Genomic DNA, 22,608 nt, shown 5'->3' with positions numbered 1-22,608 from the left:
AACACCTCCCTTGTCTCCTTTCCATTTAAGGCATCAGACCGGATTCCATAGAACTTGGGAATGGCCGTTGTTCCACTGGAGTAGTGGCTCTAATCCAATGTATTGGTCATTATCAGCCACTGGAGGCCTGGAGCTGATAAGAAGATGGTTCACTGAATTCCTTTTAGACTGGTGTCCATGTGGCATTGAACTCTGGACCAGGGCCTCCCTCCGGACTTCTTCTGTGGTAGTCCAGAACACATGAGTGTAAGAACCTGAAAACTGTGGTCTCCATAGAAGAGGAGGTTCTGGAAGGGGAGCTGTTTATTCCTGGCAGGGACTGCTCCCTCTGGCCCCCTCTCTGGCCCTCCATGGGCAGCTGCTCTCCCTCAGAGCCAAAGAGATATGCTCATCATATACCCAAGACCCAGCCCTCTCTTCTAGAAAACAAACCCAGAATTTCCTGCCCAAACTGCCCTGAGCCTGCTTCCAGGACCTGCATTCACCCCTTCTCTGGGTCTGCTCTTCTAAGGATAGAACTGCACTCGAGCAAATAGTCCCCCAACCCAAGGCCACCAAGTGGTGGCCAAGGAGCTTGGACATGTAGGCTGGGGTGTCTACAACACATGTACACAGGCCCTCTCACAAGGCAGAGCAGACCCAGGACAGGGTGGTGGGGGGGAGAGAAGGAGGTGGTGGTGTAGGACCTGGGCAGGCACTCCCTGGGCTGCTGTGTCCCTGTGCAGAATCCTGAGAAGTCCAAGAATTGTTTCCATTTGAACCTGACCTTCTAGGTTGTTATGAAAGTATCTGTGGCATGGATACGTGTTATTTTGTGAAGCAGGTCGCCGGCTTGATGTATAACTTTTAAAGAGGAAGACATATGGTGTGTGGGCCTAGAGAGGATCTCTTGCTCTGGGCCCTGCAAATGTGAGGCCGGGGCTGTTCCTCGGTTGCACCCCTCTCTTCTGTATGCCATTTCTGGGAGGCAGAGTGTTCAGTTTGCCTGTCTCCCTCTTATACCTAAGAAGAAAATCAGCTCATCCTTCATTTTTAAGAGGTACTCCCAGGGGTGAAAACATTTGAGCTAAACCATTTCCCAAGTTACTGGGCCAGAGGACCAACACTTTGGAGTAAACAACTGTGTCAGAGCAAACAAGTCAGTCATCTCCTGCACAAGTTCGAAGGTAATGAAAATTCCTGCTTGCTCTTGGGGTGGCCACTGTGGATCTAGAAACAGAGAAGGGAGGCCAGACTTCTCCCTGCAGCTGGGAAGCAGCCCTGACTTTTTTTTTTTTTTTTTTTTTTAAACTCTAAGGGAAGATACATGTGGAAGGCACCTGTTGGCTGGAGCTCAAAGCATTTCCCTTTTTCTGTCCCTAGAGATTGCTCAGGATAACAAGCCCGGTGAAGCTATCTAAATGGGCACTAGCCTGTGCTACTTATGGAAGGGAAGGGGAATAAAATATCTGGCAAACCCTGGAAATTAGGACAGGTTTGACAGTAGTCTGATGCCCTGAGTATGCAGAGAAGGCTCCAGGCAGGCCTCCTGCTCACATTTCTTACAATCCCAGAGTGTCCCGAAACCCTTCAGAAAAGCACCTAGGTTATTGATACTCACAGTGAAGAGGGACAACGCAGGGAATCAGGCCCAGGGAGAAGGAGCAGTGAGCAGTGGGTGCGGGCACAGCGGTCAGGCCGAGCTGAGACGTTGGCCTCAGGATGGCAGTAAAGATCAAGCCTGAGAAAGACTGGCTCCTGAGGACTCAGCTGGGAGAGGAGCCAGAACCCAGGGGACGTGGGGCACTTGCCCAACTCCCAACAGTGAACACCTCCTTAAATTCCGTGCCCTAGGCACCCTGCTTGCCCGACCTTGCCTAGCAGGTGTTTCTGGGACCCTACGCTGACCACACACCCCTGGATTTCCCAGGTGTGCCCTGTCCTGCGAGAGGAAAAGGCACGGCTGCCGCAGAGAAGCAGTCCTCTGACAGCCAGCGGCTCCTGGAGCCTGGAGCAGGCCTCCCTCTCCGGAGGAGCACTCATCGGGCCACAGCCTTGTGGGACTCAAGTCTGCTTTCCCAAACTGACCTCATCCCTACTTTCAGCTGCCTGCCCGGCACTCCGTCTGCTCTTCTCTTCCCAGGGGATGTGATCCCAGCCCCGGAAACAGCCAGTGTGTACCTCAAGTGGTGGGTGACCTGAGCAGAATGAACACAGGGGCAGACTGTCCGTGCCTTCCAACCCGCAGTGCTACTCCGGCTTCTTTGCCCTCGACACTATGGGGTCTCCTCACATAGACACTCCTAGGACACGGAGGTGGCCTGTGGCATCTCCTGGGGGCTTGGCATGGTCAAAGAACCTGTGTATCAGAAAGACTGTTTTGAGGCACGTTGGTGGCTCAGTCGGTTAAGCGTCCAACTTCGGCTCAGGTCATGATCTCACAGCTTGTGAGTTTGAGCCCCGCGTCGGGCTCTGTGCTGACAGCTCAGGGCCCGGAGCCTCTGCAGATTCTGTGTCTTTATCTCTCTCTGACCCTCCCCGGCTCACACTCTGCTCTCTCTGTCTCTCTCTGTCTCTCAAAAATAAATAAACATTAAAAAAAAATTTTTTTTTTAAAAAGAAAGATTTTCAACTAAAACCTGACGAAGCCTGGGGTATAGGGCTCCATGGAGCCATTATCTGGCTCTCACAGACCTCCTCACTGACATCTTCCCAGAAGACAGACCCAGGAAGACTCCAGTGTCTTTGGACTATGAAGGAAGCTACATGCCATTCTACAACGTGGAGCATTTCACCCTCGTCTCCACCTTCTCAGCCACATGTACTGAGGAAATCCTTCCTTTGTTCTGGTTGCCTTCAAAAGGCACCAGTATCAAAAAAAAAAAAAAAAAAAAAAAAAAAAAAAGGCACCAGTATCACCCTCTGCTCCTAGAAGGAAGCCACTTCTGAGCATCTCCCTTCCAGAGAAGCTCAGGGTGTGGGTCACAAGCATCGGGGAGCTGCCCTATCAGCCATCTTTGCTGCTGCCAGGAGAACATGAGATTTCTATTGCTTATGGGACAATTTGTGTCACTGACAGCAAAGCAGAAATAAAATGAGCAGGACACCCCTAACCACGCAGCTTCCTCTATTTTTCTGTGGTAGTCAGACTTCTCAGAGCCCATTCTTTTCTTCTTTCATCCTCATCAGATGCCATGTAAAATTCCACTTTGATCTCTCAAATAAAACCCAACTGACCTGCTTTAAAAATTCTCTTCCGAACAGTGGCAAGGAGAGTAGGTGAAGACAATTGTGTAGCCGCAGAAAAACCTTTATAACAAAGGCATTATCAATAACCATGTTTAATGCATACCTGCTATTTTCATAGCAACATGTGATGTGGTGGAGGGCAAAAGCTATGACTGCGTTCAATATAGTGTCTTAAGTCTATTCCAGACAGACCGAACCACATGAGTATACCACCAGCTAATAAAGATTTTTCTTTCTAAGTTTCAAAATATATACAGCTGATATGTTCGGTGTGGCTTTTTTTAAGGACTGGCAAAATGAGAGGCACTGTCCGCTCTGGTCTAGATGGTGCTTTCATTTCCATTTATAGGAATAAGGTGGGCATTATAGGACCTCGAGACAAAGGCTGATCAAAATGCATTAAATGCAACATCCACACTGTTCCCTGTCCCCTGCCTGAGGGTGGGATTCTTCCATTACCTGCACGGTCCCTGGTCCCAAAACTAGGCAGCTCACTGGGATTGGGAGTGGAGGACAAAGGGGGGCAGCCCATACCTGTCAGGAGGGGAGCTGGTCTGCCTCCACTATCACTTTCCTCAGAACAGAGATTGTCCTCCCATGGTGACTCTGTCAAACTCTCACACCACATTGGGACCTGACAAGCTATGAGTGTCGATTTAAAATATAAGGCATGTATGATGTCTAAGCAAAGAGCTATTTTAACAGGAAATTTGTGAGATGTTGTTTCTCTTTTTTTATGGCAACTATCAGCCTATCTTCTGGGAAGGGCATTGAGCTCTTGGAGTTCCATGTTCAATCACAATGGATAAGCACCATAACATGATGCTTACACAACATAGACTCTGAAGCCTGACTGGACCAACTGGATTCAAATCCTGGCTCGACCATTTGCTGGCTATGCTATTTTGGATACGTCACAAGCTCTCTGTGCCTCACCTGTATGGAACTAATGACAGTCTCGCCTCAGAGGGCTATTAGAGGTTTGCATGAGCTACCATTTATACAATTCTAAGGATATAGTTAGTACTATAAAAGAGTTTGTAACATTAATATATAATTACAAGTCTATTCATATTATATGCCTCCCACGATAAGATTAAAATCATTTCTTGGTAGTGTTAGGAGGGCTCAGACCCCATAGGGGATTTCCTAAGGGTCTCCCATAACAGAAGTTCAAAGACATAATGTCAGCATCACAGAGCTGAACAAAGTCACAGAGTTAAAACAACACCTGATGTAGACCTTCATCTTAGAAAAAGCTACGCAAAAATTACCCTCACATAAGCCCTGTACAAATTGAATTACTCCCTGAAACTACTATAAACAGTAATTATTTTAACAGAAGGAATTTAAGTTAGTTGTACTTTGAGGTGGGTTTTACAGATATCCCTATATTGATTTGGACATGAACACAACTGGGTATTTTTTTTAACTAATTTATGGAGATGAAATTCACACGATTGTTTTTTAATCTTTAAACCACCTCGTTGAGAAAATTGCTGGAAACAGTATCTCAAGCTTTCACTTGCTTGCAAAGCTATTCCCAATCTGCCCAACATGAGCCCTCCAGGCAAGATTTCACCACCTCACTGGGTAAATGAGAATGACCATCCTTGTACTATAAATATAGTAATTCATACTGTGTGAATTGGATGTTTACTATGCAGTTATTACCATGTTGTGAAACTGTAATTGGCAGATTTTTACAAGACCCTTCCTTGTGTATTGAGTCTTATTTGAGTGAATCATCTCAGAAGACCTAAGTAGGAAGCACTTAAAGATGACCATCAGTATTGCCAGACAGCTCAGCTGTGAACTAGGTGTGCCCTTATTACTAACTTGTACTAAAAGAGAATGAGAAGCTTCTAGAGGTTCCGCAAGGTTGGGTTTTTTTTTTTTTTTTAATTTTTCAACGTTTTTTATTTATTTTTGGGACAGAGAGAGACAGAGCATGAACAGGGGAGGGGCAGAGAGAGAGGGAGACACAGAATCGGAAACAGGCTCCAGGCTCTGAGCCATCAGCCCAGAGCCCGATGCGGGGCTCGAACTCACGGACCGCGAGATCGTGACCTGGCTGAAGTCGGACGCTTAACCGACTGCGCCACCCAGGCGCCCCAGGGTTGGGTTTTAATGGAGTTAGAGTTTGTCCTTACGTGGAACCAGATGCATTTGTTGGACCAGTTTCCCTGGACTAGGAAACAAGATGGCGACCACAGTGACCACATGGCTAAGTTCAGACAGAGAAACTGGGAGGAGAGGAAGCCAAACCAGATGCCTGCAAAGTGATTCTAAGGCCTTTAAGAATTAACATGACATTATTTTAAGTGCAGGAAACTTTTGGCTACGTACAAATCTCAGATATTTTCACAGAATTTATTTAGAATAAGAAACCAGACATGGGTGGCTTGTTTTTATGTTGTATTATCAGACATTATTTTCTTTATATAGTACCTTGTTTTTTTATAAAAAAATTTTGTTCATATTAACTCCTTCAGCTCTATTAAGGGAGTTTTGTCCATGCTTCCCTTGGAGTGAAAGGGGTGCATGTTCCCTAGGGCCCTGAACAGTAGGGAAGGAGGAATAAAAAATGAGAGAAATTAAAGAAAAGACAAAAACTGAGGAAGGAATCTGCTTATCATGTCCCCTAAGGGTCTCCCTCTAGCCATCCTCCTGGTTCAAACCTCTGATCCAGGGGCCTAATCCCCAACTCTCAGGAAACAGTCTTCTCTCTGCCTCCTGCCTGTCTGCCTTCCTATTCAAAATCCATCTCATAACCAAGACCTTTCCAGTTGTGCCTTGTTTGTTCAGTCCCTCTCAGTCCTCCCATACATCTTTCTTCCTTCTTATATCTTCAAACATTCTTTAGAGCTGCAGTTTGCCTCTACATTTGTGTTTTCTCTGTGTTGTTTTTGTAAGTATTCTGTGCCACATAAATAATTTTTAAACTGTCCTATTAGATTTCAAGTTCTTTGAAGATGAATAGCTTCTATCTCCTTTGTAAGTCTCTGCCACATCATTTATGTTAAAAAGTTTTCAGAAGTAAAGTATCTTATTGTTCTTTTTAAAAATGCATCACTGGGGTGCCTGGGTGGCTCAGTCCATTGGGCGTCCAACTCTTGATTTCAGCTCAGGCCATGATCTCAGAGTTCGTGGGATCAAGCTCCTTGTAGGGCCCTGCGCTGACAGCACACGGCCTGCTTGGGATTCTCTCTCTCTGTGTCTCTCTCTCTCTCTCTCTCTGCTCCTCCCCTGCTTGCACTCTCTGTCTCAAAATAAATAAATAAACTTTTAAAAATAAATAAATAAAATAAAAATTCGCAACTCTTGGGTACCTAAGTGGGTCAGATGGTTAAGTGGCTCAGATGGTTAAATGTTGAACTCTTGATTTCAGCTCAGGTCATGATCTCAGGTTTTGTACTGAGTGTGGAGCCTGCTTTAGATTCTCTCTCTCCCTCTCTCTCTCTGTCCCTCTCCCGTTGGTGCACGTGTACCTCCCTCTCTCTTTCTCTATTAAAAAAATGTGTCACTCTAAGAAAAACCCAAACAGAACAAAAAAGAAGAAAATTCATAATTCCAACACAAAGAGATACTAATCTTTAACATTTCAGAATACATTCCCTTGGGGGTACCTGGGTGGCTCAGTCAGTTAAGCACCTGACTTCAGCTCAGGTCATGATCTCACAGTTCATGATTTCGGGCCCCCGTCAGGTACTGTGCTGACAGCTCTGAGCCTGGAGCCTGCTTTGGGTTCTGTGTCTCTCTCTTGCTCTGCCTCTCTCCCACTCAGGCTCTGTCTCTGTCTCTCTCTCTCAAGAATAAATAAACATTAAAAAATTTTTTAAAAAAGAATACATTCTCTTGGTCTTTGCATGTACAAAAGTTGACAGAAAAGGGGTCTTGCTTCATATTCTATTTTACGACTTTCTTCTTTTATTTTTATGTTGCTACACAGACCTACCTCGATCTTCAGAATAACCATATAATATTCCAAGGCACAGATGTTTCATAATATTATTGATCTATTAATAGATACTTAGATTACTCCAAATGGACTTTTAGGTTATAAGAAAGCTGTGAAGGATGACTCCCTTGTTTTAAGCTTAAGTTTCTGGGTAGATAGATAGATGGCAATAATGCCAATTAAGATATAGAATACCAGAGAAGTAGCAGGTCTTGAGTAGACAAATTGCTTCTTTTTCCAGACTATCTTCTCTTTACAATATTATAACCATTAAAATCACAAACCAACATCAATACGTTACTGTTACCTAATTCTCGTGCTCCATTCAAGCTTCACTAATTGTCCCAATATCATCATTTGTAGCAAAGGGACTCAAGCCAGGATCGTACATAGCATTTAGTTACTGTGTGTCTCCAACTTGCTTCAATCTGAAATTGTTCTCCAGTCGTTCCTGGTCTTTCACAGACTCAAAACTTTTGAAGATTATAGGCTAGCTGTTTCCTGGAAAGTTACTTATTTTGGGTGTGCCTGATGTGGCCTCAAGATTAGATTTATATTATGCATTTTTGCCAGGGATATCATAAAAGAGATGCTTTGCGCTCTTGATTACATTCTATCACAAGTGCTTAAAGCCCATTCGTCCCATTACTTGTGACATTAATCTTGATCACTTGATTAGGTGCTCTGTGCCAGACTTCTCCATCGTAAATTTACCCTCTTTTTCCTTCTTAATCATCAAATATTTGTTGGGAGGTATTTTGAAGTGATATAAATCATTCCTCACTCAACTTTCACCCAGCATGCATTTCATGAGGGTTCTTGACTGAATTATTTTTATTATTTTGGTTGCCAAAGTGATTTTCTAATTCTATCATTATTTTACATTCATTAGTTGGCATTCCATGATAAAGGAGAGCTTTTCCCTCTCCCTCTTTATTATTCATTGACTTATTTCAGCATAGACTCACTGATTTCCATTTTATTAAATGGATTATGATCTGCAATTATTATTATTTATCTTGATGCTCAAATTATTTCAGATTTGGCAGGTGGGAGCCCCATCACACTGGCTTCTATGTTCTTTTGACATATCTCCATTATTCTTCTAGAACTCCTTAATTTCTGATGCAAAAACATATTCCAGACTCATACTTTCCCTGCCCTAACCCTTAAATCAGTCACTTCTCTAAAGAGCCTAGGTTTCCTTTGGTGGAGAATGTTATTTAGAAGTCAAGATCTGGGTAGTAGGTATGCTTATTGCTATTGGGATGTTACTCCTCCCAGAGGTGCTCTGAGGCTAGAAGCTCAGGAGATCTATATTTCTGTATCTATTGATACATGTGAAAACCGTAAGTCTACACAGTTACCTTCAATTCTATTCCAATACCACAAGATTCATTCATTTTAGTTACCTTCCTCTCCATATCATAATTGCCTTTTCTGATAGAGAAACACCTATCTTTCATTATTCTCAGTATGTTTATTTATTTTATCAAGCCCCATGTGTAACCAATCTTCTGTTGTTACCATCATAGACCTGTACAGATGCCCTCATCATCTCACCCACTCTGGGCTCACCCTTACCCCTTCCCCTTGCATAGAGGGCCCTCCTCTCTCAACTAAGTCCTTAACAATCCTGTTGGGCCCTCACCACTCCAATCCATTGATGTGCCTCACCACATTTGGGCCCCTATGTCTATGACAGATCTCTGAAACTCCCACTCCCCACTGATGAATACTTTGTTTGGCATAAGCTAATGGCTTTATACTAAATTATTCAAAAGTACTGAAAGGAGAGAGGGGAAAAAGGTCCATGGCAACTAAATGGACCGTGGAATCTTAGACAAGAATAGGGCCATTATTGGGAAAGTGGTAAAATTTGAATAAGATATATAAATTAATTAACAGTAATATATCAATGTTATTTTCCTGGTTTTGATGATCATGTACAATGTTAACATTAGGAAAATCTGGGTGAAAGATAAATGGGGAACTCTCCATACTGTTTTTTTGCAATTTTTATGTAAGTATAAAATTATCTCAAAATAGAAAAAAAAAAGTTTTAACTATTGCATTCTCTTTAGGCAAGATTCAAATAATGTAGAAGTATTCAAACTAAAAAAATGAGGAAGAAAATAATAAAGAAATAGTACCAATTTTACACAAATCCTCTCAGGAAACAGAAGAGGCAGAACACGTCTCCCTTCATTATCCTGATATAAAAACCAGAAAAAGATATTACCAAAAACTCTGAGATAATATGCTTATGAATCTAACCATGACAATTCTTTTTTTTTTTTTGTAGTTTTATGGTTTTATTAACACAAATACGACATGCACATAAGCTGTCTGTTCATTTACTTTGCTGCACAGCCTGGCAATGGGACCGATAGCCAACGGGGCTGCTCTTTCCACCATGGCTTCGTGGTTCTTGGAGGAGACATTGTGAGCAATCTGCACAGTAAGATTTGTTGCACGTCAGCGGCACCTCAAGCTCCTTGAGGTTATGGACTAGAAACTTCCAGAAACCACTGGGCAGCATGTGCTTTGTTTTCATGTTGCTCCTATAACCAACGCTGGGCATCAAGATCTGGCCCTTGAATCTTCTGCACACTCTACTGTCAAAGCCTCTGGGTTTCCGCTGGTTGCGCTTGATTTTGACCTATCAGTCTGGTGCCAGATGAATTTCTTGGTCTTATTTTTAAGAATCTTGGGCTTCACCAGAGGTTTGAAGGCAGCCATGATGCCTTCAAGAATGAGGCAGAGATGGTGTCAAAGAGTCCTGGAAGGAGGCTTTCCTGCTCAGGGCTTGAACATTGTTGCAAGGAGTCTTCCAAACACCAGCTACAGAGCAAGCTGGGAATGGAATGGGTACCTCTGCCAAGCTTGTTTTCCCTCTCATCTCCACACCTGGCAGAATACCAACCACTCTCCAGACACGATCGTGGGAGGTCTAAACATGACAATTCTTAATAAAATTTTGGCAAATCAAATCCAGGAAAAAACATATATATTTATCCATGCAGAATCAATCCCTGGAATGCAAAGTTGGTTCAACATTCAAAGAAATCAATAGTGTAAAGTCACCATATCAGTAAACTAAAAAAGGAAAAAAACATAGGGTTATCTCAATAGATTTTTTAAAAAAGCATTTGCCAAGAGGCGCCAGGGTGGCTCAGTCGGTTAGGCATCCGACTTTGGATCAGGTCATGATCTTACAGTTTGTGGGTTCAAGCCCCACATCAAGCTCTGCTGTGACAGCTCAGAGCCTGGAGCCTGCTTTGGATTCTGTCTCCCTCTCCCTCTCTGCTCCTCTTCCACTTATGTGCATGCATGCATGCGCATGCGTTTTCTCTCTCTCTCTTTCTCAAAAATAAATAAACTTCCCACACACACACACCAAAAAAAAAAAAAAAAAAAAAAAAAGCATTTGCCAAAATCCAGAACCTTTTCATAATAAAAATACTCAGGTAAGTAGGAATAGAAGGTGACTTTCTCAAGCTGATAGAGGATATCAAACTTAATGGTGAAAAAAATATTCTTCCTTTTAAAATTAGGGACTCAGCTGGGGCGCCTGGGTGGCGCAGTCGGTTAAGCGTCCGACTTCAGCCAGGTCACGATCTCGCGGTCCGTGAGTTCGAGCCCCGCGTCGGGCTCTGGGCTGATGGCTCGGAGCCTGGAGCCTGTTTCCGATTCTGTGTCTCCCTCTCTCTCTGCCCCTCCCCTGTTCATGCTCTGTCTCTCTCTGTCCCAAAAAGAAATAAACGAGAAAAAAATAAAATAAAATTAGGGACTCAGCAAAATGTCTGTTCTCACTGAATCCGTGCTCTTTAACAGTGCAATAGGCAAAATAAAGAAATAAAAGACATATACTTTAGAAAAAAACAAGAATATTATCATCCATGTAGAAAATCCCAAAGAATCTATAAAACAATGAATAAAATAAGTGAGTTTAGTAAAGTCAGAATACAAGGTCAATATACAAAAGCATATTTCAAGGTACTAACAGTAAACCATCAGAAATTAAAATTTAAAAGATAACATTTACAATAGCATCGGAAAATCATGAAATTCTTAGGAATAAGTCTAAGAAAAAATGTAATACCTATTGCTGAGAAAAATTAAAGAAGACCTAAAAAAAAAGAGAGATACTATGTTCATGAATCAAAAGACTCAATATGGTTAAAATGTCAATTCTCCCTAAATTAACCTAAAAATTCAAAGAAACCCCAATCAAACTCCCCGCCTTGCTTATTTTTTTAAAGAAATTGACAAGCTGATCCTAAGATTTATATGGAAATGCAAAGAATGTAGTCAAAACTATTTTGAAAAAGAACAAAATTGGAGGACTCACATTATTGCATTTTAAATCTCTTACGAGACTATATTAATCAAGACAGTGTGGTTTTGGCATATGGACAGACACATAGATCAATGAAACAGAACAGAGAGTTCAACATGACTCACACATATTGGTCAATTGATTATGGACAAGGATGACAGAGTAGTTCACTAGAGAAAAGATAGTCTTCAGCAAATGACAATGCTGTAACAATTGGACAGACATGAGCGAAAATGAACTTTGACCCTTACCTTTACCATACATAAAAACTAACTCAGTAGGTAAATCTATAGAGATAGAAAGTCTAGACCTAAGAGTGTGGGAGGAGAAATATGAAGTCACACTACTAACGGGTAATGACGTTTCTTTTTGTTTTGATAAAAATGTTTAAAATCAGATTATACTGATGACTGCAACTCTAAATATACAAACAAACATTGAATTGTACACTTTGAATGGATTAAACGCGTGGTATGTGAATTATATCTGTTTAAAAAGCTGTTAAAAATGAACACAAAATGAATCATAGACCTAAATGTAAGAGCTAAAACTATAAAGTTCTAAGAGAAAATACAGAAAAAAAATCTGTCATATTGGGTTAGGCAAATAATTTTTTTTAATTTTTTAATGTTTTATTTATTTTGAGAGAGAGAGAGAGAGAGACAGAGTACAAGTGGGGAGGAGCAGAGAGAGAGGGAGACACAGACTCCAAAGTAGGCTCCAGCCTCTGAGGGATCAGTACAGAGCCCAACATGGGATTTGAACTCACAGACTGTGAGATGGTGACCTGAGCCAGAGTCAACACCTAACTGACTGAGCCACCCAGGCACCCCTAGGCAAATAATTCTTAAATAGGACACAAAAAGGGCAAACTACATAAAAAAAATAAATAAATAAAATAAATAAATTACACTTCACCAAATGAAAAACCTTTGCTGTTCAAAAGACAACATTCAGAAAAATGGAAAAACAAGTACAGACTGGGAGAAAATATTTGCAAAAACACATTTCTAATAAAGAACTTATATCCAGAGGCGCCTGGGTGGCTCAGATGGCTAAGCCTCTGACCCTTGGTTTCAGCTCAGTTCATGATCTCATGGTTCATGATCTCACGGTTCGAGCCTTGCATCTGCACCGCGGGGGCCGCCCCCCGCCACTCCTCTCTCTCTCTCTCTCTCTCTCTCTCTCTCTCTCTCAAAATAAATAAACTTAAAAAAAAAAAACTTATATCCAGAATATATTAAGAACTCTTACGGTTCCATATCAGGAAGATAACTCAGTTTTTTAATAAATGAAAGATTTGAAGCACTTCACTGAAAATAATATACACATGGCAAATAAGCACATGCAAGGTGTTCGATATTATTAGTCATTAGAAAGATGCAAATTAAAACCATAATGAGATAACACTACATACCTACTAGAATGACTCATCCAAACAACTGGTAATAAATAAAGCTGATGAAGATGTGGGGCACTGTGGGAATGCAAAATGGTACAGTGACTCTGAAAAATAGTTTGCCACTTTCTTATAAAATTAATCATATATTTAATATATGACCCAACAATCTCACTCTTAGGTATTTACCCAAGAGAAAACTTGTATCTACACAATGACTTGTACAAAAATGTTTACAGCACCTTTATTTGTAATTCGCAAAAGCAGAAAACAAGCCACATTGGTGAATGGATAAACTATCATACAATGGAATACTAATCAGTATGAAAAAGAACTAACTACATGACCAAATCTCAAATCATTAAGCTACTGAAAGAAGCCAGGCATAACAAGCTACCTGCATACTGTATGATCCCATTTATTGCCATTTAAAAAAAAATTTTTTTAACGTTTATTTATTTTTGAGACAGAGAGAGAGAGAGAGAGAGAGCATGAACGGGGGAGGGTCAGAGAGAGAGGGAGACACAGAATCTGAAACAGGTTCCAGGCTCTGAGCAGTCAGCACAGAGCCCGACGCGGGGCTCGAACCCACGGACCGCGAGATTGTGACCTGAGCCGAAGTCGGACGCTTAACCAACTGAGCCACCCAGGCGCCCCTACCATTTTTAAAAAATAAGATCGATGGTCACTTGGGGCAGGGAGTAAGGGTAGGAGATTGACTGCAAGGAGGCAGAAGAGAACTTTCAAGGGTGATGGAAATGTTCCATATCTTGATTGGGATGGTGGTTACATGACTGTATAGATTTGCCAAAACTCATGTGACCACACAGTTTGAAGAGTGTTTTTACATATATATGTATAATTACTTGGTAATTATATATAAATTTGACTTCAGTAAAGCTGATTTTATTTTCTTTATAATTCTTTTTTTTTTTTAATCCAAGTTAGTTAACATACAGTGTGACAACGATTTCAGGAGTAGAATTTAGTGATTCATCCCTTACATAGAACACTCAGTGCTCACCCCAACAAGTACCCTCCTTAATGCCCATCACCCATTTAGCCCAACCCCCCACCTAACACCCCTCCAACAACCCTCAGTTTGTTCTCTTTATTTACGAGTCTCTTATAGTTTGTCTACCTCTCGCTTTTTATCTCATTTTTCCTTTCTTTCCCCTTATGTTCACCTGTTTTGTTTCTTAAATTCCACATATGAGTGAAATCATACGATATTTGTCTTTCTCTGACTAATTTCGCTTAGCATAGTACCCTCTACTTCCTTCCACGTTGTTGCAAATGGCAAGATGTCATTCTTTTTGATGGCCGAGTAATATTCCATTGTCTATATATACACCACATCTTCTTTATCCATTCATCAGTTGATGGACATTTGGGCTCTTTCCATAATTTGGCTATTGTTGATAGCTCTGCTATAAACATTGGCTTGCATGTGTCCCTTTGAATCAGCATTTTTGTGTCCTTTGGACAAATACCTAGTAGTGAGTAAAACTGACTTTAAAGAAAATACCAAAGAAAATTGGGGGGAGAAAAGCAATGCATTCTCTTTAGGAAAAATTCAAATAATATCGAAGTATACTCAGTAAAATAATGAAAATCCCCACTCTGCCTTCTTCAATCCCATTTGTATACGTTCTTTCTGATAATTTACCCATGTTCTTTCCTTTGTAAAAATAATCTAGGGGCGCCTGGGTGGCGCAGTCGGTCAAGCGTCCGACTTCAGCCAGGTCACGATCTCGCGGTCCGTGAGTTCGAGCCCCGCGTCGGGCTCTGGGCTGATGGCTCGGAGCCTGGAGCCTGTTTCCGATTCTGTGTCTCCCTCTCTCTCTGCCCCTCCCCTGTTCATGCTCTGTCTCTCCCTGTCCCAAAAATAAATAAACGTTGAAAAAAAAAATTAAAAAAAAAAAAAAGAATCTACATGTGATGCTATGCCATGTATTGTTTTGTAACCTGCCTCATTGGAATCACTTTTCACTGTGGACATCTTCCCGTTATTCATCAATACATAAAAATCTCTATCGTCTCCCACCTCAGCACATCTCACTGTGAAGGATAGAGTGGGCTTTCCAGAAATGTCATTGACCTTCTCCGCTTGCCATGAGTCAACTGGCCAGAGAGGGTCGGTCTGACAGCGTCAAGAGGAACAGACTTACTCCAGCAGCTGTCAGCCTCCAGAGGACACTGTGTTCTTTGGACCAGTTACCAAACCAGCCAGGTCAGTTTCTCCTCCTATTTCAAAGCAAATTTCCTCTCATTCTCCTTGAATTGCCACAACATTTGGCTTGTAATCCTGCTACAGAGGTGGGGGAAGTGTGGCCTAGAGGAATACCTTTCTATAAATACAGAACAATTGTTCACACATTATCATTTCTATTTATCTATTTATTTTAACCAGTATGCTTGCAGTCTGAACTATTCAATTGATCCTCGAGAGACTTGTTCAAGGTCACACAGGCCCCGGCAATGACGGGAAGGAAGAGCGTGGGGTGACTGTGTTGTTTTCAGCCAGCAACAGGTTGTGCCAGTCACTGCCATCCCTACCAAGCCCGGAGCAGAATGACAGAAGCACGGAGTTCAGTGCTGACATTTGGAAGAAATGGTTGGATTCTGGAAAGTTATATGACAGCCCCAGCAGCATTTTCCCCACTCACCCCTGGAAAGAGCATCTGAGTGCTCTAGATACCTCAAGATCTCCTTCGCAGCTTCAGGGAACCAGCATCTCCAACTGCTCCCTTTCAATACCCTGACACCCCTTGAACGGCCACCTCTGTCAAGTGCATGACAACTTCAAACTACACTGACCACGGAAGGGGTCTCAAGCCACACAAGGAATTTGCAAGCCTTTGCAAGCCGCGCTTCTCCAACTCGCTATTCTACGAACTGGAGCCAGCAGGGAGTAACTTAATAGAGATAACGGCAGCTATGCTATTGTTGATTAAAAGGAATGGTTTGGGGTGCTATGACTAGGTCATTTCCAAGGTTCCTTTCCACTCTAAAGCTCTCTGTTATGTTCCTAATCAAAGCAGCAGTGCTGCGGTGAAGAGCACACATTTCGGCATCAGAGAGACTTGGTTTCAGACCCTGGTTCTGCCACCTACCAGCTAAATGACATTGGGCAAGTTACTTGACCTTGCTCAACTCCAGCTTCTGTCATGTTCGCTGGGCAGGGCTTAGCACCGCACCCAACTCAGCGGAAATGCTCGGTGCCGTGGCTATTACGATCTCTATTACACAGTAAGAGCTTCATCTTTCTGGGAGTACACACAGAAAGTTTGTCTAGTTGCAAGGATCCTTTCTTCTAAAACTATCCTGAGTAGAATAAAGGAGGATGTGATCATCTGAAGGAAAGGACTGGTCAGTTTCTTTTTATTTTTTTACTTTAGGAGATCTGAGTGGCAGCCATAAGGAGCAGTTGTCAGAGGTAATCACTGAAGATAAGTGAGGGAGAAGTTCAGGGACTGCTCAAGATCACAAAGCTAACTAATTTGCCAATCCATTCTTAGCCTCAAATTTCTCCTGTGTCCCAGATAAGCATCTCATTTGAGGCACCACACAGCCTAACTCTAGCCCTGCTCTGAGAAAACATTGACATTAGAAGTATCCCTTACAGTGTCTGTGTTGTATCAATATTAAGCTATCATTTATTAAGCACTTACGATTTGCCTGCACTGTGGTCTAATCATTGTTCATTCAGTCCTTAAAACACCCTGTGTGTATCACTTCCCTATTTTATGGACGGAGAAACTTAGGCACAGAGAGGTTAGTCACCTTGCCCAAGGTCACACAGCCAGTAACTGATAGAGTCACAGTTCCACAGTGAATTGATGCTGTGGGTCTGAGGGGTTAGAATGTGTGATTTACAGGGTCCCTGTCAGCTCTAAATCACAGCTAAATGGCCCTTAGGATTCCAAGACACTCTGAGGCAACCAACAATGCCCCCCTAAAACTCTGCCTCCTTGTGCTTCTGTGTGGTGGCAGGAATGGACCCACATCAAAGCAGGAGCTTGGGTGGCTCAGTCAGTTGAGTGTCAGACTTCAGCTCAGGTCACGATCTCACAGTTTGTGAGTTCGAGCCCAGCATCGGGCTCTGTGCTGACGGCTCGGAGCCTGGAGCCTGTTTCGGATTCTGTGTGTGTCTCTCTCTCTCTGCTCCTCCCCTGCTCATGCTCTGTCTCTGTCTCCCCACTCTCTCTACCCCTCCCCCACTCACACGCGTGCTTGGCCCTCTCTCTCTCTCTCTCTGTCTCTCTCAAAATAAATAAACATCAAAAAAAAGTTTTAACTAAACTAATTTAATTTACTTTTAAAGAAGCAAGAGCTGGAGAGAGAGAACCAGCTCCAGCTCTTGGCAGAAGACTCTTAGCCTGACCTTCTCAAACTGGAAGGGAAAGGTCATTCCATTGGACTTTGCTGCATTCAATGGCAAGAGGCTTTCTTCCCAGAATATTCTCCAAAGAAATGACGTGTGACTTATAGCATGATTCGGAGGAAGCTGGGAAGGCTGAGAGCAGAGGACTGAGCCTGGTAGGGAAGCCCTGTGGGTTCGGATGGAAAGAACAGCAACAGAAAGGTCTAGAGTTGCCAGGCACAAAACTTAAGTTCTGCCCAATGTTCCTGGGCCCGGTTTTTGTGTGCAAGGAGAAGCAGAAGGGAGACTCTGATGAACGCTAATAACTAGTAATTATAAGGAGCTAAAAGGCCAGCATAAGGGAGCAGTTTTTAGGGTACAGTGTCTGGAATCCAATACACCTGGATTTTATTCCCTGTTAGTTCTCTTATAAGCTGGGTTGCTTTTGTTTGGCATGTTGCTTACCCTTTCTGGGCCTCATGTCCTGACCTGTAAGGTGGAATAACAAATAGGATCGTTGTGAAGATTCCTGTAGAGCATGAAACCCAAGGCCCCGGGCATGGTAAGGGCTCAATAAATGTCTGCTAGCGTTAACTGTGTTCCTAAATAAACAATATTCTTTGTAGCATTTGCTCCAAAGACTCAGTAAACCTTCTCAGCTGATTTCTGTGGGTTCTGTGGGCTAGTTTGGCAAACAATTCAGAGCTGTCTCTCAGTCGCCCTTCTCAGTCCTGGGGAAATTGCTTTCCACCCGCTTTTATAAGTGATACGTAGACATTTTTATTCTTCAAAATGTTGTCATACACTCATCCATTGCTGGTGGGGAAGCAAAATCGTACAGCCGCTTTGGAACACGGTTTGGCAGTTTTTGATACAGTTAAACATACACATACCATGAGACTCAATGATCCCACTTGTAGGTATACATCCAAGAGAAACGAAAACTGATGTTTGCACAAAAACCTGTTTGCAGATGCTTATGGCAGCTCTATTCATTATCAAAACTGGTCTAAGCTGGAAACAACCCAAATGTCCTTCAGTTGGTAAAAGGATAAACAAACTAGTGCATCTCTCAGTGAAATACTACCTACCAGTCAAAAATATGGGCCAGTGACCTATGCATGAATGAGTCCCAAATGCAAAGCGAAAGAAGCTAGAGCCGACAGGCTACATAATGTATGATGTGATTTCTGTGACATTCTAGAACGGGCAAAATTATAGATACAGAAAACAGGTCAGTGGTGGTTTTCAAGGTCTAAGGCGTTGACCAGGAAGGGGCACAGGAGAATTTTAGGGGGTGATGGAATTATTCTATATATTGATTGTGGTGCTAGGTTGCATGACTATACCCATTGTCAAAACTGACAGAAATATATGCTAAAAAGGGCAAATTATACTTTATGTAAATTATACCTCAATTAAAAGAAAATCAGGTGCACCTGGGTGGCTCAGTCGGCTAAGTGTCCGACCCTTGGTTCCGGCTCAGGTCATGATCTCACAGTTCGAAAGATCGAGCCCTTTGTCAGGCTCTGTACTGACAGAGCTTGGGATTCTCTCTCTCCTCTCTCTGCTTCTCCCCTGCTCGTGCACACACTTTCTCTCTCTCAAAAATAAATAAACTAAAAAAAAAAAAAAGAAAATATTTGTGCACACATATTCTCATTTTATTCCCACATCCTCATCACCTGGGCCAAGTTCTCTCATTTTTGCTGCAGGAAGATGAGGCTTATGGAGGGAAGTGGAACCAGGACCCCAGGGCTCCTTCCTTGGAACTGCTTCCATTCTGACTCGATCAGACGCCTCAGTGCTGTAGCCCCTGTATGTCTCTCTCTCATCCTCCCTTTCCTATGAATGTCTAATGTTTTAAGCCATCCACTTAAATAACGCCAATAATTAATCAATGGATTTGTCAATTAAAAGTTTGGCAGTGGGTATCTGAATTCCACAAAGCTTCAGAAAAACGTATTTCTTCCAAGGTCTCTAATTTTGTCACGGGGAAGAGACCCAGGACACCCTTTGGAGGACCCACAGGCCCTGGGGCATGCACGTTCCCCTGAAGTAAAAGGAACCCGGGGCTTATAGGCAAATACTCTTGCTACGGTAAGCGGCAAGCGAGCAGCAGGATCAAAGCTGCAGAATCTGTCACACTGAAACACTGACTTCCAAACTACCTCTTGGAATACATTTTTGCCTTTTGGAGCGTGTCACAACGGAGACTGATTAAATTGTTTAAAATAGGTTATTGTCCCATTCAACCTCAAACCTCTCCATTAAAAACCTGTGATTTTTGTTTGTTTGCTCTTTGTAACTTGGGCTTTCATTACATGATGGAACAAATAATATATGTAAAATCGTTTCATTATATTAAAATTTCTCCTAGAGGATATAAACCCTGAAATCATGATATATGAAAATTGTGAAATAACGAAAATGGTGAAGTCCTGTATATCGCCAATAGGAGCCAAAATGATCAACGAAATGAATTCCAATCAAAGAAAGAGCTTCCGATGTCAACGAGGAGGCTAACCCTGGCGCGAAGGAACAAAACACCCCCTGCTGGCTCTTTCTTTTAAAAGCTATGAACCAATGCCTCTGGTTTCTTGACAAAGGAATCAAATTAGTTCAAGGACTACAAGTAAAGTATAGGCTAAACACAGACTGGCCCTCGACATAATCTCCTCCTCTCCATCTTGACCCCTAAGTCCTCTGAATTGTTGAACGCATTCTGAGAAGAATTCAGAGCCAGGCATTATTAGCAGGGACCGCCCTGCCCCAAGCACACTGTGTGGAGTGGAGACCCAAACAGTCTCTTCGTTGTCCATCAACCCAGGGATGTTTAGGTCAGGTCGGGAAGCTCTACGCAGCCCCCAAGGCTGGTAATACAGATAGTACAATCTTCGTGATTTTTTTTCTCAGACACTTCCAAGAGTGCATTAACATTTATCCATGTAGTCTATAAAGTATGATGGGGTTGAAATAAATTATTACAAGCTTCAGTTCCCACACTATTTGTTGTACTCCCCCCCCCCCCCCACCACCACTCACCAGCTACAGTGCTGGGTGCTGTGGATATGCGTAGGAACAAAATGGGCATGGTCCCTGACCTCATAAAGTTTATGGTCTAGTGGAGTGAGAGTCCATAAATAAGTCAACAAACACCAAATCAAAACAGATAGGGGATTGTCTTAGTCCATTCGTGCTGCTATAACAAAATACCACAGACTAGATGGTTTATAACAACAGACGTTTATTGTTCCCCGTTCTGGAGGCTGAAAGTTCAAGGAACTGAATAGTCTAGTCTACAGGGAAGAAATGTATGGGAGGAATACTCTGGCCTTTCTACTCCCTCTTTTATTCCCCCTGGGAGGAGGAATGACTCATGGACTTGCAGATTGAGAGGAGAAACTGGCTGCCTGTGGTTCAGCCCAGTCTCCTAAATCCAGCTTTTCAGAATCCAGGAAGACTTCCTAAAGGAGGTGTTGGCTAAGCCCCAAAGGATGAGAAGAAAAGGAGGGTGAGTGGTAGTAGTTTAGGGGAGGCAACCCTCAGGGCAGAAGGGGCAGTATGTGGAAATCCCTGGATGCAGAAAAAAACATGGCCCTTGGGGGAACAGGCAAGACATTCTGCATGGCTGGATTTGTAGAGGCTGAGAGAACAGGAGCTAAAAGATGAGGCTGGCCAAGGAGCCAGATCACAAAGGGACTTAGGTGCTAAACTATGGAGTCTAAGTTTATCCTGAGGTCATGGAGAGGGATAGAAAGGTTTAATAGAAAGAGTAAAGATACCTCATTTCTGATAGATCCATCTGGGCTGTGGAGTGGGGAATAGGCAGGAAAAGGACTGGAGGTTCCAGCCCTCTCAGAAATTGTAAGAAGAGGAATCAAGTGTCCTTTGCAGTGTTAGAAACCTTTGTCTTGACCTTCCAGATCCAGTTGTCCTGGGCCCCCCGGTCTGAACTCCTTTCAGAGGGCCCTCTTCATACAGCCCCCATCCCAGCTCTGATAACCACTCATGCTCTCTCCCCTACAGGTCTGGGGTAGGCACCCCAGGGGTTCCGTGCAATTCCTTGTGGTTTCTTTACACCCTGCCCACATATTTGTAAACAACCTTGTTATTAAAAGCTCCTTGAACATCCTAATTTGAGTGTGCCAGCTGGTTCCTGCTGAGCCCCTCAAGGTTATACCCTTTCCCCTAAATAAGGAGAAAGCAAGCATAAGTGACTCGGGAAAAGGATAGGACAGTCTTCCTAAGGATAATGGCTAAGAAGTTTGCTGTTTAGGAAAGATAACAGACCTTCTGAGATAGTGGTTGTCTTTTAATAGCCCTACCGTTTGAATGAGAATGATGCCACTCACTTAAAAAGAAGAGACAAATCATCGGAAATCCCACCTCTCGGAAACAAATGCTATTAAATGTTTGCTGGCTATCCTTCTACACATTTCTCTACAGATATATACTCCTACAGATAGGTTCAATTTTGAGTGAGTCATACTCCAAATGCTGTATCAAACCTACTTTTTCTCACTCATCCATAAGCCTCAAGTTCTGAGTTGCCTGTGGAATAATCCAAGTAGATGTGTCCAGAAACAAATTGAAAATAACAATCTAAAGTTGAAGAGACTCAGTCTTGGGGTCACCATCAGAGAGATGACCGTGAAAGCCGCAGGAGGTGGAGGATTCCATGAGGCAGAGGGTAGGAGGGGAAGAGGGAGAGCCACCAGAGCCACTGTAGAGCTGAAACTCAAACAACAGAGTGGGAGGAGTCAGAGGAGGCAGATAAGGAGGTTTGAGGAGGGGGGTAGTTCTTGGCCTTTGAGAAAGAGGAGTGGTGGATTTAGCAATACAGGGTAGCTGGTGGCCTGGATAAGAGTGATTTTAGCCAAGTGATGGAGTGGAAGCCACACTGTGGAAGAGCTCAGGAGAAAATGGAGGTAGTCTGCCCTCCCCACTGGCTGACCCCTCGTCCCTCATCAGAGCTTCTCAGACTCTGCTGTGCAGATGAATCACCTGGGACTATTGTCATATTGCAGATCTGATTCAGTGGGTCTGGGGTGTATTTCTAGTAAGTGCCAAGGTAATGTGGCTTTGGCTGCACATTGGAATCACCTGGAGAGCTTTTAAAAAATACTGTTGCCCACTTCTTGCCTCCAGAGGTTCTGACTTAATTGGTTTGGGGTACAGCCTGAGTATCAGAATTTTTAATAGCCTCAGAGTGACTTTAACTTGTAGCCAGTGCTGTCCTATAATGCTTTGCACATAACTGGCACCAAATAATTGTTTGTTCTAGTTTCTAATATGAGTTAGCCCTTGTT

At 42.8% G+C, this 22,608-nt stretch overlaps 1 non-coding gene and 1 pseudogene across 1 annotated transcript; both read right to left on the bottom strand.

Annotated features, from left to right (window-relative positions):
* Positions 1-9,496: 9,496 nt before the first annotated feature.
* Positions 9,497-9,931, bottom strand: LOC121032391 (60S ribosomal protein L32-like; annotated as a pseudogene).
* Positions 9,932-10,003: 72 nt separating this feature from the next.
* Positions 10,004-10,143, bottom strand: LOC121032522 (small nucleolar RNA SNORA7). Its single transcript, XR_005791344.1, has one exon. It is a non-coding gene; the product is annotated as a small nucleolar RNA SNORA7 (small nucleolar RNA).
* Positions 10,144-22,608: the final 12,465 nt, after the last annotated feature.

The sequence above is a fragment of the Herpailurus yagouaroundi genome, unplaced genomic scaffold (assembly GCF_014898765.1).
Source record: "Herpailurus yagouaroundi ecotype Mexico unplaced genomic scaffold, PumYag 141, whole genome shotgun sequence".
NCBI classification, from domain to species: Eukaryota; Metazoa; Chordata; class Mammalia; order Carnivora; family Felidae; genus Herpailurus; species Herpailurus yagouaroundi.
The sequence above is the reverse complement of the archived record's forward strand: the minus strand, read 5'-3'. Positions and strand labels throughout refer to the sequence as shown.